Genomic DNA, 6,000 nt, shown 5'->3' with positions numbered 1-6,000 from the left:
AAAAACAAATTTCTACAGAAAATTTTTTTTACATTTTTATCTATGTTTATATTTTTTATTCATCTAAATCAGTAAAAGTTAGCAAATCTAAGGATATTTCCATCATGAACTTTATAGATTAGTGGATTGAGTTCGTTGCAATCCTGGTTCAAGGGACTATGTTTGTGTGTACCCCTGGCCGTGTTTATTGATCCCAGCTCACAGGACCAGCAGGACTATACCAAGGGTGACTGGTCAATGGAAAATACTGTTCTGAAACAAAACATGCATAACCCTAAGTCTATGTGGCAACTTTGCTGGCTGTTCGTCATCAGATCCTTCGTAGATGTTTTGATGAATCGCTGCTCTTCTTCTTGGCGTCGGTGTTCCAAATCAAATTTAAAAATAACTCTTATGAACAAAAATAATTTAAAAGATCTTCAGGGTAAATTTTGTACATGAAAAGCTAAGTTCCTTGTGTTCTCAATGACTTCTGATGCAGATCGTTATCTCTAGGTTTGTTTAGACAATCTCCCAGCTAGGAAGAAGAGCTTTTCAACTTACCTTTTCTGGGGGTCCAAAGCGGTGCATTGTCTCCAATACCAGCCAAAATCTCCTATTTCTAAAAACACAATCGTTTCTTCCCCTTCTGTCATTTGAAGATTACTTTTTCTTTCCCATTATTTCAGATTCTTTTTCTTTTCTTATGAATCTCTTCTTTCTCTTTCGTAACCATATCTCTCCTTTAATTCTTTTTTCCCCTTTTCTTTCTTTCTCTTCAACTCAAATCAATCCCCATCACTTACTTCGTGATCTAGATCTAGATTTCTTAGACACTAAAGCAGACATTTTGAATCTAAGTTATTGTAATTGTCTCCCTCATTTAAAATTCATTTTTACCAAACATTTTAGAAAAATAATCCCCTGTTCCAAAGAATCCTATCATCATATTTATATTTTATTTTCATTGAAACATATTTTTTGATGGACTGAATTTCCTGGACATCTGTTTTTCCTGAGTGTCAACATAGCCCCTCTTACCATACATGAAAAATTTATCTCATCTATCTGAACGGTATTCCTGGTGTCGCCCAGGATCCAGTTACACAGTAATGAGGTCCTGATGATTTCCTGATGAGGTCAGAGTATGAATCATATTGGTTTTATGCTATTTCCTCAAAGTATCCCATGTATACATTGACCAATACTAACGGTGATTCCATAGCTTGATCTTTTCCTGTTGATATAACAAAGTATGTAATTTCTATGCAAAAAGTCAACATCTCTATTATAAATTGGTATGCAAGTGCGTTCCAGAAGTCAACTTATCCCATACCAAAGTCAGAGTCTTGTCAGACTCGCAGCATCTAAACGGCACCATGAATGTGACATTGATTTTTCCACCAAGTGAACTGAATTCTTTAACATGGGATGGGGATGATTGGGGTGATTATATCTACTAGGAATTGGCTCAATGGATGGCATGCTGAATCTTAGGTGCTGACAATAAGCCTCAATGGAATCAATCTTTGTGAAATTTGGGAAGGCTACTGTAATGCTGAACATTGACACATTGTCTATATTTTGCAGGTGGTATCAGGTTGTTGTTCTTACTGAAGATTTTTAAAAGTTGGATTCTTTTTTACTTAACAGTAGCCACCAGCTCCTATTTTACTAATTTGTAAGAATAAACCATTCTCTTCATTGACACTAGCATTTCCTATAATGATATACTGATCACTGTGTAATGACTTGTGAGGTTAGGATTTGGAGGCTTTAAATTTGCAAGTGGAAGATAGCAAAAGTGAAATTTAATAACAAAATAATTATTATACTTTCAAGTAAAAAATGATTATACAAAATTTTTTTATATAATCATTGAAAGTCAATAATAATTATAATGGCAAAAGAAAAACTCTTGAAAAATGCAATTAACCAATGATATTAGTTTGCTGAAAATAAAGGAACTAACAAAAATGTGCATCCATTTTGTGAATAAAAAAAAAAGTAGAAACGAAAAGTTTTCGTCAAATTTTATTAAAGCAAAAAAAAAAATAAACAATCCTAAAATTATCCAAGCATTACAGTAGCCATCAATTGAAGCCTTATCAAAAGCTATAAAATGGCTACTTGAAGACTACAAATTTTCTTTAATAGATAAACTGAAAGAAAATAAAAAAGTTTAATAGGAGTGATGAGAAAGAAAATCAGAAACGGAGGCATCCACCTGAAAAACACAAAGAAACAAATCAATATTAAATTCTAGAATTTAACAAAAATAAGAATACAAATTACTAATAGCAATGACAGAAGATTTTTATTTGGATGCTTCTTACCAGTCATAATGGTGGCATTACCACCAGTGAGACATTCAGAAGTTACTTCTTGCATCAGAAATAAACAACTACTAGTAGAGTAAAATTAATGCAAACCATCTTGCAAATCAATTACCCCCCCCCCCCACACACACACCTTTAAAAGGTCAATGAATTTGATTTGAAAAAAGGAAATGAAATTGATTTTAATAGTGACATTGATTTGATGTCTTCGAAAGCAACTGCCAGTGGATAGATCATTCAAACTCTTTTTATATATATATATATATATATATTGTATTGGTAGTAATTATTTGTTTGTTCAAAACAAAATATATAAATGTGTCTACCAAAAGAGTGTTCAATGTTTAGACAGAGCCAAAATAAGTGAATTTAGTTTACAAATAATGTATGAATAAATGAATAAATCTATATATAGTTTTATGTCATCATATGTCTAAACTACACATAAGCATACATGTTTCAGCGAAAACCCAGTAAGATGTCCTTGGCCTGACGAAGCGATTCCCTTTCGCTGAATGAATTTATATATATATATATATATATATATATATATATATATATAAATAAAGAAAGAAAATGATGACATAAAACTATATATAGATTTATTCATTTATTCATACATTAATTAAGGGTGTTGGAAGGAACTCTTTATACCATGTCTAATGCTTCTCATTAGAAGAGGAGAGAAAATAAGATAATAGGGATGTGACGTCTAGCAATAGTTACACTGGGAGCAAAATAAAACATTGATGTTGTTTGGGGAAACTAAATTGATCTCTGCGAGATCTAATATTTATTTCACTCCTAATGCTAGACATCGCATCCCTATTATGTTACCTAGCATCTTCTCTCCTTTTCTCATGAGAAGCATTAGGCATTGAAATAACATTGTATATAAGGTGTTCCCAATTACCTTACACTCCTAATTTATGTATACACTTATTGAATAAATCTATCTATATATATATATATATATATATATATATATATATATATATTAGTATATATATATAGTATATCATTATTTTATTTCTTTATTTACTGCTATTTATATAGCAGTAAATAAAGAAATAAAATAACAATTTGTTGAGCTTTGCATTATCTCGATAAGTCTCCTCTAAAGAATTGATCTCATTTTTCCATAACTCCCCTATATATATATTACCCCACATTTATATTATATATTACACACACACACACACATGACAGAAAAGAATAGACACCCACAGAAACAGTTTATTTCAATAAACATAATTTATAGCACAAAATCAAAAATAAAATGGTTACAAATTTAATAACTAATACTTTCTTGACATTCCCTTTGCTGTTTTTAATGCTAAGACCCTTCTAGACATGGTATTGATCAGTTGATGAATATCATTGAGGAATTTCTTGCCGACAACAATGCTAAAAGTTCAGGTATAGAAGAGGACTTCCTTTTCTTTTTGAGAAGGTTCTGGTCTAATATGCCTCAAAAGTTTTCAATTGGGTTCATACTGACTTGGCTATGAAAGTTTATTAATCCTATTTTGGCTCAACCAATGTTAGGAGAGTGACAAGGAGCTCTGTCTTCCATGAATAGGGAGTTAACTTGGTTCACTTTACAACTTGAAAACATTGGTAGGGATCCTTCATATAATTTTGAAACATTTAGCAGAATTGATGTTTCCTTTGCACTCCACCAGGTTTGAGCGACTATCACTTCAAATTGCACTCCATGTTTCAGCATTGGTTGCAGTCAAACTTTTGTTGAGGGAGCCTCCATATTCCACTGTCGGAAAATAATACAAATCCTAACATGTCAGAGAAAATGACATTGGTCCAAAAGGTCCTAGGTCTTTCCACTATCTCATGAGCCCAATCTTTTCTGAGCTTGATATTGGAAGGATGAAGAAGGTTTCCTTCTCGCAATTCTACAATAGTAGCCCAGCTTATGAAGATACCTGACAGATGTTCTGGGACTGACATCAGAGGCTTTGTTAGGAGGATCCTAAATATAACAAGTGAAGCATGCATGGTCCCCCATGATTGCACAGTAAATGGAGCATAAAAAAAATGCCTAGATTCAGCACCCCCCCCGCCTCATTTAGTCCCAAAAGTCCCCAGGGGATGTCAAATCTTGCTGAAATTTACATATGTTAAGGCCTAAATCTGCACCGTTTGTTCATAAACGGTGCAGATTTAGGCCTTAACATATGTAAATTTGAGTTCTGCACCATGCAAAAAAAGAAATGACTTAGTCCATCATTTGCCCGCCCCCTCCCCATTTAGCCCCAACAGTCCTCAATGCTTTAACATATTTAAATTTGAGTTCAGCACCATGCAAAACTGGACAAATATGGTAAAATAGTCCCAAAAATGGAGTGTTTTTATTAGCCCTAAAAGTGGCCTTGCCCAAAAGTTATCGCGAAGTATAGACAAACAAAATTATATAGAAATCAGTTAGTTACAACTTTTCAGAAAGTTTTATAAAAATCCAAGGCATCAATTTTTTTTAATAAGCACAAAAGTGTCAATTTTAGCCATTTTAACCCGAAAGGCACTCTTAGGGGGCAACAGGGGTTTTCCTGGAAAATCTGTTCTGCTAAATTTTTACTCATATCATGTTTAATGTTTGTGCAAAATTTCTAAAAATTCCAAGGTGTAGTTATTGAGAAAAGTGCGGACAGATGAACGGACAAGGGTGAATTTATAGGTCCTTTTGTTGTGGCAACAATTAGATCATTCTTAGACAATAGGATCATCCAAACAGCGTAGAATTAATGCAAGAGTATTGGTCCTTAGATTCCTGATATTCGTAAACAACCTCCCTGATAATATAATTCTGAAATGGGAATATTTGCTGATGATACAGCACTATAATATGCACAAGGGAAGTATGAATGTACACAAATCTAAAACAGTGTCTGAATCTTTAGAAAATGACCTCCAGACTGTAGTAGAATGTGATCGTAAATGGATGGTAACATTTAATGCTAGTAAGACTAAGCTGTTCTCCTTAAACGATTACAAGAAGTTTCTCAAACCACCAATATTCATGACAAATAACACCTTACCTGAGAATTCTTCCTTCAAATTCCTCGGCTTAACATTCACAGGAAATATGAATTGGAACAAATACATTGAAGACGTGAAAGCTGCTGAAAACTACTTACACCTGAGTATTCTGTATCTCAACAAGGCCACCATTCCCCTATGGATGGAGTATTGCTGCCACATTTGGACTGGTGCATCCGCCACTAGTCTCTCTCTCTTGGATAAAGCCCAAAAAAGAGTCTCCAATCTAATAGGTCCCGCTTTGTCAACTTGGCTCCAACCCTTGCCCCATCGCCGCAAGGTTGCATCCCTGTGTCTGTTTTACAAGTATTTTGTGCTCTGATGAACTCCTTATACTTGTGCCTCTTCGATGCATATCCTCAATAAACCTACTTAGCAACAAAATCACACCCCTTTTACTGTTGAGGTCCTTAAATGCCAGGAAGTTTTCTATTCTAATAGCTTCTTCCCTTGAACAGCTAGACTGTGGAATTCCCTTCCTGCTACCTGCTTCCCTGACTGTACTAGAAACCAGCATCTTGTTAATCTTTCTTAGTAGCTCCTATGTCCAAGTGGCGATATGCCTTGTTTAGGGTGAAGGTGATAAAAAAAAATGATCCTTTGAAGAGGTTTTCATGTTCAGCAA

The 6,000-nt window shown here is 34.0% G+C and overlaps 1 protein-coding gene across 1 annotated transcript in view; it reads right to left on the bottom strand.

Annotated features, from left to right (window-relative positions):
* Window positions 1–1,995: 1,995 nt before the first annotated feature.
* The window catches only part of LOC145273797 (glucose-6-phosphate isomerase-like), a 56,991-nt gene continuing 52,986 nt past the window's right edge, over window positions 1,996–6,000 (bottom strand). The window contains exon 7 of the mRNA XM_080127132.1: window positions 1,996–2,206. The gene's annotated coding sequence lies outside the window, so the exon portion shown is untranslated. The remainder of the gene's footprint in view (window positions 2,207–6,000) is intronic.

Source organism: Euprymna scolopes, unplaced genomic scaffold, assembly GCF_053919585.1.
Source record: "Euprymna scolopes isolate OS-2025 unplaced genomic scaffold, ASM5391958v1 sca18, whole genome shotgun sequence".
In the NCBI taxonomy this organism is placed as follows: Eukaryota; Metazoa; Mollusca; class Cephalopoda; order Sepiida; family Sepiolidae; genus Euprymna; species Euprymna scolopes.
The sequence above is the reverse complement of the archived record's forward strand: the minus strand, read 5'-3'. Positions and strand labels throughout refer to the sequence as shown.